General features: G+C 40.1%; 3 long non-coding RNA genes across 3 annotated transcripts; all 3 read right to left on the reverse strand.

Annotated features, from left to right (window-relative positions):
* Positions 1-1,112: 1,112 nt before the first annotated feature.
* Positions 1,113-1,540, reverse strand: LOC129740453 (uncharacterized). Its single transcript, XR_008736245.1, has 2 exons — positions 1,371-1,540; positions 1,113-1,308 (listed from the first exon to the last, which is right to left on the reverse strand). It is a non-coding gene; the product is annotated as an uncharacterized LOC129740453 (long non-coding RNA).
* A 2,588-nt stretch (positions 1,541-4,128) lies between these two features.
* LOC129740165 (uncharacterized) lies at positions 4,129-5,077 on the reverse strand. The gene is made up of 3 exons (XR_008736128.1): positions 4,840-5,077; positions 4,501-4,745; positions 4,129-4,406 (listed from the first exon to the last, which is right to left on the reverse strand). It is a non-coding gene; the product is annotated as an uncharacterized LOC129740165 (long non-coding RNA).
* Positions 5,078-5,570: 493 nt separating this feature from the next.
* LOC129740166 (uncharacterized) lies at positions 5,571-6,380 on the reverse strand. Its single transcript, XR_008736129.1, has 3 exons — positions 6,021-6,380; positions 5,885-5,964; positions 5,571-5,840 (listed from the first exon to the last, which is right to left on the reverse strand). It is a non-coding gene; the product is annotated as an uncharacterized LOC129740166 (long non-coding RNA).
* Between the last annotated feature and the right edge of the window lie 6,040 nt (positions 6,381-12,420).

Raw genomic sequence — 12,420 nt, forward strand, 5'->3', positions numbered from 1 at the left:
GAACGACATAATTTTGCGACGTGTTCGTTGGTTGCTGTTCCGGTTCGGACTGAACTCGCTAAGTGTTTTCAGTTCAACAAAGAGAGTTCAATTTTTAGTTCATAAGGTCGAACTCAGCTTTGATCCCTCGCCGAAGGAAAAAAATGGATCAATTTTGAGTTCGCAGTTCGAACTCCGTTTTGATCCATCGCAAGGAGGAAAACAGGGTACTTAACTTTAAGTTCATAGAATCGAACTATGTTTTGAACCTCGGTCATACTTAATTTTGAGTTTAAAAAAAAGAGCGTGTGCGGATGCGGTTTTTGAATACTACACGTCTAAAATTAAAAAATAACAATTGGCTCTTTGTTAGAACACAAACTTTTTACCAGTGGGCGATGAACACTCGCTGTCTGGGTTGCCAAATGCCCAGATTTGTCTATGTCCACATATGTGCCAGACACAGATTTTGCCCAGATTCTTGCTCAGAGTGCCCATACAGACTTTAAAAATAGTGTGATGAAATCAATATTCATGTATCGAATAAGATCCGTAAGTACCGGATTATACTAAAAATCTTGCTTGTATGCATTGGTATTTCACCAATCGTTCAGTAAAACATTTTTTTTTAAATAAGATCGGCATGGTACCACTTCCCGGCAATGTTATTCAAACCGTGTGGAGCACATCTCTCAGATTTCCCCTTCCCGAATACGAAAATATTGTAACATAACAGTTTCTGTTGAAGTTATAAAACGATTAGAAACAGCGTAAAAAAACGTTTAGAAAATGATATCTGAAACCATAAAAAACATTGCACTTATCTTGAATTCCAAAACGACGGTCTGTTGAATATGGCGTTAAGTTATGTTACTGTTTAAAACTGTTAAAACTTCTATATGGAGACACTGTTCTGCGAACAGTTGCGATAAAGTACCAAAACCACTAACGAATAACGTATTTTTTGCATCGAACTGTTTTTGTTACTGTATCTGAACATTTACTGTAATAGTTGTAAATCGATTCGATATTACGTTCTTCCAACGTAATGCATACCCTATCCTGAATCGTCGTAAGCGAATGCAGCACACACACATACAAAAGAAAGTTTCCTTTATTTATAAAAACACTCATTTTTAAATTTTATAAATGTTCATTTTATTCAATTCTATGATGTACCTATATAACAAAAGTTCCTCCACAACAAGGTATTATTCCGGAAACACGGGCGGGACGCTGGCTTAGCCGCGGATCACTGCTGTATCCAAGAGTTCGGGACATTGCTCCTTGCTCCTTTCAGTGCGACCTTTGCTCCTCCAGCTCCTGTTTCTGAAATAAAGAAAACTTTCGTTTATTTATTCGAATATTTATCTAATGTAAATCGAATTTACCTGTTCCGAACATCGCTGGTGATCTTCTTCTGGTTTGTCCTGATAATATGTCCGTCCGTCGGACCAAAATCGGTGAGGATTTGTTGATGCTGGTATGCGGGAGTTGGACGAAAAGTTGTGTTTTTTTTTGTATTCTTTTTCTCGGTCAGTTGACAGCCCTTGGCAGTGATGCCGACTAGACCGATTTTAAAAAAAATTGAACCATATTGAGAAATGTGATTTATAGCTAGATAGAAAACATAGATATATAGCTCAAAGCGATGAGGCTTTTAGAAACAGACAAATTCCGAGGACATAGAATTTAAATAACTGATTATTGAAAACTAATAAAACGAAAGTAGAAATGATATTTCTCAAACTCGATGAGCAGCGTACACAGATTCAGAATTTTTTTATTTTATCATTTTATTGATAAACGATGAATAAAATAATGCATGAAACGAGCAAAACCGATGTACTTTAGTTGGTGAAAGAGTTGAACAATTAATTTGTGAATGTAGCATGATTTATAACACATAATTAACAAAATAATAATTTGTTAATGAATGCGATATGTTAAACTCAACTTAATGCTCATTGTAGCCTGCTTGAGTATAATCAAGAATAGAATTTCAAAATATTATGCATATAGGCATCCTTAAGAAAAACTCTTTTGCTGCTTGTTACCGACTCAATAATCTTAAATTAATTTAAGTTAATCCTCAATCAATTTTGAAAAGTTTTATGTACATTGCAGCATCGCTTATTTTTTTGTCGAAATGAGCTGGAGCGCAGCGTGTTTGCTTAGCTGTACTGCACACTTCATAACTTAAGAGACTTGAATAAACAGTCTAGACTATAGAGGCTAGAATTCTAGTCTCTTTAGGCAGATCAGTGCGAATTCTATCATTTAGCTACACACTAACCGCTTTTGTTATACTTTGAACCAATTATCCGAAAATCAATCATTTTCCATCAGCCATGCTTTACTGCATTCAGAGCCAAAATATCGAAGCAGTCAATTTTTCCTCTCCAACCAAATCATATAAACATCATGCATGACAACGACGCTGCTGTTTGAACGTATAAATGCGACTGCCAAACATTGAACGGAATCCAACTTTCAATACAACAGACAATAAGTGCTGAGTTTTTCAAAACGATGCATCTGGCACCTCTGACCCGGTGATTTTGACGTAAGTTTGGCAGAAGACATGGACGCTACGCGTTATGGTTCGAGAACAATTTAACGATAATTGATAAATTTGAAGTAAATCGTAATACCGTTCATTAACCTTTTCAGATACCTTCATCTTTTAACATATACGTTTATTAATCGTTCTTAACGTTGTCGACGAAAAGTTCAAAATTACAACTACGTTTACAGATACAATCACTATTTCTAGAGCAGTAAATGTATCGTATTGACTGTTTGAGATATAGTTTTTTGCTATGCGGGTTTTTTTCCCCTCGTTTTAACAGATTTAAGCTTTTTTCCTCAGATTTAAGCTTTCGTCTTCTATGCTCTCAAGGCAAAAAAAGCTTAAATCTGAGGAAAAAAAGCTTACAAACCAGATTCACGACCACTTATTTAAAAGATGTTGGTCACACGATACATAGACAAATCGTGTAACGTTGCAGGGATCTGCATGGTACGTGGTAGGAAACAGTATTCGTTTCACAGTTTTCTACTCGAAAATAATCCGAATATGAAACCACACCAGCGTTGCCAACCTTCCAGATTTTTCTGGAATCTTCCAGATTTTCATGTGTCATCCAGAAATACAGACCTCATGTTGTCTGGTCCAGACTTTTCATAAATTATCCAGATTTGTCCAGAAATTTCTATAAGCTCAACGTTTTAGTAAAAAAAAATGCTATTAAAATCCAATTGCTCATAACTGCAACACTGAATTTACTGTGAAGCAGAATACAGAAGTTATTTTGACAGCTGAATGGGTCTAAGCTTTCGGTTGTTCAAGCTTTCGTTCACATAAACTCAGACATTGATTATTTTCAAGGAATGAGTATAGATCCTTAGACTACTACAATATTGCGATTTGACGACCAAAAAAAAAAAAGGTCATCACCTACAAAGATAGTCATCCAGACTTTTCCAGACATTTTTTTCAAAATCTTCCAGACTTTTCTGAAAAACAGTTGGCATCCCTGAACCACACAAACAACCCTTCTCCCCCTCTCACACGCACATCGTCGAAATTTTCGTTTGCAAATTTGTGATCTCCCTTGTGCACAGACATACACAGACTTTTTTCAAATTGCCCAGATTTATTAACATCAACCCTTGGCATTCCTGCTCGCCGTGATCGATCATGCATGCATGATCATGATGATGAATCTAGATCAGGGGGATGGCACCCTTACTACCCCCTCGTCCGATTTACGGCGTGTTCGTATAAATTGATTTTTTCTATCGATGTTGGCGTTCGTAAATTAAACAAACTGTATGCAAAAGCATTGGAAGGTTATTTGACATCTACCAAACAAATCGATGCATCACCCAAACAAATCAGTTTACGAACACACGCTCGGCCATATTGAACCATTAATGCTTGAAAAATAACCATAATCGAAGTTTTGTGGATCAAGTCGTTTTATGAGTTTTCAGTGAAAACTCATAAAATGAGATTTCAAGGAGAACTTGGATTATGGTTATTTTTTAAACATGGTCGAAAAAGTGAAAATTTGCAAAATGGAATGCAAAATGCAATGGAAAAACATCTGAATGAATGTAAAACAACAAGCATCAATCCGTGGATTGCCAATAGAGCTTTTATTTAAAAATACGTTTGGATATAATTAAAATCTATAAATATTTATGGATAACTTGTTCTGGTCGCATTCATCGAAATCTTCAGTGTTCGATGCTGACAATGAAGATACACTATTTTGTTGCAATTCCGCAAGTGCTGCTGTTTCCTCCCCGGTGACTGCACAGCACCTGATCTAGTATCCGCTCCTCCCATGTTTCCTTTCGCAGCTTTTCGAATCGGACTCGCACTCGATGAGCGAAGGGAAGTGATTTTCAGATCATCACTGCAACGGATAGGAAAACAGAAAACTGTTAGTATGGTGCTATTAAAATAAAATCAAACGAGGTATTGTAATAGTTCTAAATAACATAACTTACCCCTTGAAAGATGCTTTATCATGTGGCCAAGCAGAATGGTTCCTAGCAGATGTTTGCCACTACCGACAGTCTCTGAAAAATTTGTCCGTGCCGTTCTGATGAGGTTAAATATTTTTCTAATTGCAATTGCAAATGCGTTCCTTTCTCGTTAGCAATGTTGTCTTTTCCTGTAGATAATTCAGTCAAATCTCCTGTTTCCTTCTTGTAATAAAGTTGGCCTATAGCTCACCGAATCTTCCGATCAACTACGAGAAACAAATTAAGGTTATGGTAATTTGGAAGTGTTCATCAATTTAATGTATTAAAACTCATTTTTTTTCAATTTCCACAGATACTTACGCGTTAATTGTATTATAGGGTAACCTTCATCTTATACGTTAAGTAACTAAATGAACTGAAACCACTGATTGATAACTGCCTGCTGAATCCCGGACGGAAGTCCCGTCACGACAGCTATAAAAAAAAACAAACAAATTCTCTTGCAAAGATGGCTGCTATTTTTCCATATATTTTGCGGTTGAAATTTAACCATTTTTCAACTTGTTCATTAGAACTCCTAAAATGGTTGAAATTGAACCGTTCATTACGGTTGAAAAACAACAATAATGACAGTTCTATCGAAAATCTCAAAAAATGGTTCAAGAAAAGTCATTAATGGTTGAAAAAATATGAGCGTGCACGCCGTTAAAATTTCTCGCGAGCGCTCATTACGTCGTATGAAACAAAATGTAAACAAAGAGTTTTGTAGCCTGAAAAACATGTAGGATATAGAAATTTTAAAGTTGTTTTGATAACTTTTGCAGCAGTTTTCTGTGAATTCTTGAGATGTTTCATACGACGTAATGAAAGCTCACGCGAGATTTATCGACCTGATCAGTTTTAATGTGTTTTTCTCAAATTGTAATATTTTATTTGTAATTTCTTTATTTGAAACGGCTCATTGGGATTGGGCCTGCTAAAAAGAATAAAGCCTGCTCTTTACTCTTACACAGATTTCCATAAGAATGACAGCTAATCGGAGTGAAATTGGAGTGAAGGCTATTTCTCTCTCTGTTTAACTGTTGCGAGACAGTAAAACCAGTTTAATTCTGTTAATTTATTCCAGGTGTGATGAATACAAAATTTCTAAAAGTAAACTGACGTTAGAATATGTGTAATAAGATTAACTTAGTTACGCTTACGTTCAGTATTTAACTGTCACACAACTAGAAGGCACTTGTAATAATAAGTTGTACGAAGGTGTAGTGACCGCGGCGGTACTTCGATATGCGCTTCTTTAGTGGTCGCTAGCAGCTTTGCTTGAAAGCGATTGTAACGAAAGCTAACGTATGAGGGTAAAACTAAAGATTAAAGTTGAGTTGAGCTGATCTTTTTAGTTTCTTACCGGATGTAGGCAGTTCAATGTGCTTAGCTTTTAATTGCGAAAGGCACTATCGATAAAGGTCGTATTTTACGCAGATCCAGCTAGATACAATAAGAATGTTAGCACTAATCGATGGATATTTAAGTATTGTACCTACAGATTCACTAGATTAAACTTTATAATCGCCAAATCTCTGAATGTTAACGTGATTTAACTTCGGAACTAAACGTGGAATCGTTTTAACCGTAGCTTGAATGACAAATCAAATTTTCACCTATTCTCTTTTCCTAATCTTTTGACATGTTGTTAGTGTTCCTGCTGTGAAAGCATGTTTGACGTTTTTGGTCGATGATGGTTTGATGATAGGGGAGCGATGGGTTCGATGTTCGAATCGGCGGTCGCAACAGTCCCCCCCGGAGTGTACACTTGTGTACCGTCACCTATAACGCCGATGTCCAAGATCGCAAGTTTCGCTACAGGCCTATCATATATTCCAGTTGCTGTTTGTATGGTCGCCCATCGGCGGCATCCGTCCGGAGAGATGTTTGTTGCGATGATACGTCCCTTTGGCCAACAGTTTCGGGGTAGATTCGGGTCAACGATGACTGCAATGTCCCCTACTTCGATAGGTTTGGTATTTTCAAACCATTTATGTCTTCGCGTTAAAGTTGGAAGATAATCGTGGACCCACCGTCTCCAAAAAACATTAGCCATTGTCTGTGATAGTTGCCATGATTTCCGAACTGCTATTGCGCTATCGTCAAAGGGTACCCAAGGTTTTAACCCATTCGAGGAACCCACCAAAAAATGATTTGGCGTTAATACTTCAGAGCTATCGTCGTCAATGGGAACATGTGTTAAGGGTCTCGAGTTCACAATATTTTCAATTTCGATTAACATATTCTCGAACGTTTCGTCATTTGGACGATGATTTGGATTTAGTTTGGCCAAATTTTGCTTAACAGAACGAATAAGTCTCTCCCAAGCCCCTCCCATATGAGGGGAAGCTGGGGGGTTAAAGCTCCATTTGGTGTTAGGAGAGGTAAACTCAGCAATGAGTTTGTCCTGGTTGATATCTTTGAGTACTGATTTGAGCTCCTTATCGGCTCCAATAAAATTAGTGCCTCTGTCGCTATATATGCAGATAGGAACTCCTCTTCTAGACATTATGTTGCGTATAGCCATCATACACGAGTTGGTTGTTAAGGAGTGCGCTATCTGTAAATGTATCGCTCTAGTAGTTAGACAGGTCGCTAATACCCCCCATCTTTTCTCCTGTTTACGGCCGTTAACGACCAACATAGGCCCGAAGTAGTCAATACCCATATGAGAAAATGGGCGCGCGAAGGCAGACATTCGTCCGACTGGAAGCTCGCTCATTATAGGAGGCAGAGGTTTTGCATTTTGGTTTTTACATACCTGACAGCTTTTACGAACTTGTTTGTACAGTGATCGTATACTCGGGATGTGATAGCGCTGACGAATCTCGTTGATAACTGTTTCATGATTCTGGTGATGATACCGAAAGTGAATACTTGAAACAATTAGTCTAGTTACGTGATGATTGCGGGGGAGTATAATGGGATTTCTCGTGTCCGGCAAGGCGAATTCGCACGATGATATACGACCTTGCATTCTCAAAACTTGGTTGCTGTCGAGAAAGGCACATAATTTGAACAAGGGACTTTTTCGTGGAATGCAAGTTTTCCATTCGTGGGAAGTCTGAGAGCCGAGTAGTTCGATTTCGTTAGCGTAATCGGTTTTCTGAGCGATGCGAAATAAAAATTGTTCTCCCTTTTGCAAGTCCTCACATGCAAGTGGGCCTGTTAAGATAGGTTGTTCTCGTGCAGTGCGTTGCAGGTTGTATAAATATCGTAGAGCGAATGCTGTTTTACGAAGAAGAACTGACCATACAGAAAAGTCCTCCACATTAATTAAGTTCGACGGATATTCTTGGTGAGAGAGAACTTGATGCCGTAGCTCAACATCTGTCGTGCCTAAGGATTCTTCTGATCGAGGCCAATAGGACATCGGCAGAGATAGCATATTGGGTCCCCGAATCCACCTACTAGTGCTGTTGAAGTCGGGGAAATTTTTCCATTTCGTCCCGTCATCCGCTACGTTTAGCTTAGATGGGATCCAATGCCATTCCGATAAGTCAGTTGATTCTAGGATGTCACTGACTCGATGAGACACGAACTGACTGTACTTTCGGTGATCGGATGATAGCCAACATAGCACCGTTTTGGAGTCCGTCCAAAAGTACCGTTTGTTTATTCTGATTGTGGTTGATTCCATTATTGATTTTGAGAGTCTGGCTCCTATAACACTAGCTTGAAGTTCGGATCGTGGTATTGATAGGAATTTAAGTGGAGACACTCTCGTTTTCGAGCTAACCAAACCACATTCCACTATTCCATTATTCTCGAATCGTAGGTATGTTACAGCTGCCATACCGTTCTCGCTGGCATCAACGAAGGTATGTAATTGAACGTCGGTGCTGAGATCTATTGGTACCAGGGAGCGATAGCAGCGAGGGATTTCGACTTGAGTCATTGTCGGAAGCACTTCGAGCCAGCGTTTCCATTTTTGGAACTCTTTGTGTTCTATAGGGTCGTCCCATCCTACTGACGTTCTCCATATTTCCTGAAGCAGGCATTTTAGAAACATTAAGAAATGACCAACTAACCCCAATGGGTCGAATATCTGCATCAGCGTGCGTAGAACCTCGCGTTTTGTGGGTATTTTATTGCCAGAAATAAGAGCCGGATCAATTCTTGGGGATACTTTGAATACGAAACAATCCTTCGACGTATCCCACCACATTCCAAGAACTTTTTCTGTAGTTTCTTCTTTACCGATGTTCATGTCAATATCGCTTGGTACATCTGACTTCAACCGACCTTCTAAGGTATCTGATACTATGGAGGAGTTGGAATGAAAATTTCTTATTTCGAAACCAGCGTGGCTGTGAATCGTTTTTACCTCGCTAGCTAACGTTATCGCTTCTTTTTCAGTTTCAACGCTAAGCAACATGTCATCAACATAATGATTTTCGACTATGGCTTTAGCTGCAGCTGGATACTTATGTTTGTATAGCTCAGCGTTTCTATTTTTGATAAACTGAGCTGTACATGGTGATGAACATGCGCCGAACGTCATCACTTGCATTATGTACGTCGAAGGCATTTTTGTTCCTGGATCTCTGCCCCAAAAGAAACGCTGGCAGTGCTGGTCATCTCTTCGTATTAGTACCTGGTGGTACATTTCGCGTATATCACCGCAAACAGCGAATTTGAACTCGCGAAATTTTAGCAGGACGGAGAAAAGCGAAGTTAACTGGTCAGGGCCCTTCAGGAGCACCGAGTTTAATGAAATGCCATGTGCTTTTGCGGCAGCGTCCCAGACCAATCTTGTTTTGCCAGGCTTGTTGGGATTGGTTATGGGAAATACAGGAAGATACCATACCCTCGGATGTTTTTCACCTAACTCGTCGGCCGTAAGTTTTCGAGCATAACCCTTATTGACGTAATCATCAATTTTATTGTCAAGTATCTTAGTCAGCTCTGGGTCCTTTTGCAGTCGCCTTTCTAAACACTGCCAACGGCTAAGTGCCATACTTTTACTGTCGGGTAGGCGGACATGATCGTACTTCCATAGGAGAGTGGTTTCGTAATGACCGTCTTTAAGATGCGTGGATGATTCGAGTAGCGAGATTGCTCTTTGATCATCTTTCGAATTGAGTGCAACGTCTCCTTTCGTCAATCCGAGGTTCTCTATGGCAAAGAAATTCTTCATGGCTGTGTGGAGGTCCTCGTCACTGGATTTTTCGCATGAACACTGTAGTACTGAATGGTAGTTGATTACATGTTGGTACCGAGTCGAGTTCGAACCATCCGCATGACGTCCGTAGACTGTCCATCCAAGACGTGATTTGACCGCTATCGGTTCTCCGGATTTTCCTTCCAGACTCTTCACAGGATGCCCCAGATTGGCGTGATCTACACCTATTATAATCCTGGGACAAGCAGCTTCATAGGATTGAATCGGAACGTTGTGCAAATGTTTGAAATGTTTCCTCATATCCACCATATTCAACGTTTGAGGTCTAATGTTCAAGGACTTCACGGTTCTCACGTTTTTGATAGGGTATTTTTTCATGTTTTCGCCGGTTCCTGATATTTCCAAATTTAATTTTCGCGAGTCGTCTTCCCTGCGTTGAGTCCCGCTTGTCCATCGAAGACAAAGGCTTTGGTTAGGACCATCCAGTTGAAGTTCTTTGGCTACTTGATCTTCCATCAGGGTTAGCTCGGAGCCGTCGTCGATGAAAGCGTAAGTATGAAGCCTTTTAGTAGCGCTGTGAAGAATTACTGGAACTATTTGAAACAAGACTCCACTAGCAGTTCCTTGATTGACATTGCAGCTTCCCACAACCGTTGTCGTTGGTTGGGGACGTGGCTTCGATTTTGCAGGATTATGGAGTAGCGGGTGATGTAGGAAAGTACATCCATTCTGGCCGCATTCCTTGCGCCGTCTGCAGGGTCCACTATGTCTCTTGATGCATTTGCGACATAATCCGTGCTCGTTGACTATTTTCCATCTGGAGTTATAGTCCAGTTCCAAAAATAACGAGCACTTGTCAGCTGCGCCACAGTGGCCGGAACAAGTAAAACAGTGCTCCTTTCGAACATTCTTAATTTCTTGATGGGTCATATTAGTATTCTGAGAGTTTTGATCTAAGGGGTCCTCGTTATCGCTGGGTTCCTCATGATGGTACAAGTAGCCCTCCTTATCTCGCCGATTTTTTGAAGAGGAGTTTGAGTTGATTACCGAGCTTGCGTCTTCCGCTATGGTGTACAACCAGCTATTAAATTGTAACAATGTTGGGCTGGCGACATTTCTCGGGCTGGCGCATCTGCAGATTTGTGGGCAGTTTTTGAACCAATTCGAATCGCAATGAAGCATTGTACGCAAAGTCCGGTACACCGCAAGCCTCTATATTGGCACACAGGTTTCCAACTGTCAGTGCAAAATTAACGATCGTCTCAAGTCTTTCCATACTTGGAGGGGCAATTTTCCTTATTTTCGTCACGACAGCATGGACAATGGATTCGGGTCGACCGAATAGCATCTTCAATATCGACATTACGCCTGAAATGTTGCTTGGATGGAGGAGACGAGATCTGACAGCTTCTAATGCCTTTCCCTTTAGGCATTTCCGAAGTCTCAACATATTCTCTTCATTTGAGAATCCGCACATGTGGGTCGATGAGGTGAATGTCGTAATAAAAAGAGGCCAATCTTCGGAGTTTCCGTCAAATTCGGGTAGTTCCCTGGAGACAGCTTGGCGAGCAGCTAATTGGCTTCTATTGATAGTACCGATATCATTATCGCCGTAAGTGGGTTGCGATAAAGCATGTTGCAATGTTGTTGGACGCGGTATCGCTGATGGGTGCGATAAAGCTGGTGGATGATGTATGTCACGGTCACGATTCCTTGCGACTTCAGCTAACGGTGTAGAACGCTTTTCCGGGTTGAATTCATGTGGTACGTACGCATTCTCGTTCCGAGACGGGGCAGGGTTGATCTGTAGTTGATTGATTTTAGGCAGGTTAATTTCTTCAATCGGGTCGCTTCCAGCTATCAAGACAGATGCACTTCTACCCAGGTTAGTTTTATCGATCCAACTCTCGATCGCCGATAATTTATCTATTTCGCTGCGGTCATCAACTGTGCCTTCTTCCAGGACGGCCTCTTCTAAGATCAGGAATTTTTGCTCTACGTAGTGTTGCTTAAGTTCCGTCAGGGCCTTTAGTTTCTTCAACCGAAGTTCAGCGATCCTCCTCGTACTGCTGCTAGACATAATCGAACTCCTGATAGACTTAACTTCACCATGATCATCGGGTTTGGTTTCCGGATTCTGAACTACTATAGTTTTCTCCTTATTCGCTGGCTTACTTTTACTTGTAATAGTCTCACATAACGGGCACTTCCAATTTGTTTGATCCGCTACACTGGGTGTTACTTCCACACAGGAATAATGGTACCAAACCTCACATTGGTCACAAAGCACCATCCTACTAGTGTCCCGTTCATCGCATTTGCCACAGTGAAAATCTTTACGTTTCCTTACCGTTCGTAGTGGATTACGTTTGGTTTTAGATTTCGTCGCTATCTTAAGTGCCTTGACTTGTTTAGGTTTAGCGCCGAGCTTGTTTTCTTCCGGGACGATGGTGGATATTGTGTTGTTATCCGTCGTTGGAATTTCTTGTTCTACCGTGTTTACTTTTTCGCTCCGTACGTTAGCATCTTGATCCGCTAGTTTCTCGTTATTCAATGCCGTGCTCGCCATTGAACAAATTTTGTATGATGTTGCGAGACAGTAAAACCAGTTTAATTCTGTTAATTTATTCCAGGTGTGATGAATACAAAATTTCTAAAAGTAAACTGACGTTAGAATATGTGTAATAAGATTAACTTAGTTACGCTTACGTTCAGTATTTAACTGTCACACAACTAGAAGGCACTTGTAATAATAAGTTGTACGAAGGTGTAGT

The sequence above is a fragment of the Uranotaenia lowii genome, chromosome 1 (assembly GCF_029784155.1).
Source record: "Uranotaenia lowii strain MFRU-FL chromosome 1, ASM2978415v1, whole genome shotgun sequence".
NCBI classification, from domain to species: Eukaryota; Metazoa; Arthropoda; class Insecta; order Diptera; family Culicidae; genus Uranotaenia; species Uranotaenia lowii.